Raw genomic sequence first — 317 nt, forward strand, 5'->3', positions numbered from 1 at the left:
GCACACCATAGATTAAGGGTGTGGAGCTCTGCTGTACCTCAAGTACTAATGCAATTCTATTCTCTTTTATTCAAAAATCTCTTATTCTTATTCCAAGATATTCATTCGTACCCAAGAACATGATGAAATGTAATGATGAAAGTGACAATCATTATCATTCTCACTTATGAACGCACGTGATTGACAACCACTTCCGTTCTACATGCAACCGAGCTTGAATGCTTATCTCTTAGATCCCCCAACAGAATCTTCGTGGTATAAGCTAGATAGATGGCGGCATTTATGAGGATCCGGAAAGTCTCACCTTGTCTGTGGTA

This window comes from Arachis duranensis, chromosome 3 (genome assembly GCF_000817695.3).
Source record: "Arachis duranensis cultivar V14167 chromosome 3, aradu.V14167.gnm2.J7QH, whole genome shotgun sequence".
NCBI lineage: Eukaryota > Viridiplantae > Streptophyta > Magnoliopsida > Fabales > Fabaceae > Arachis > Arachis duranensis.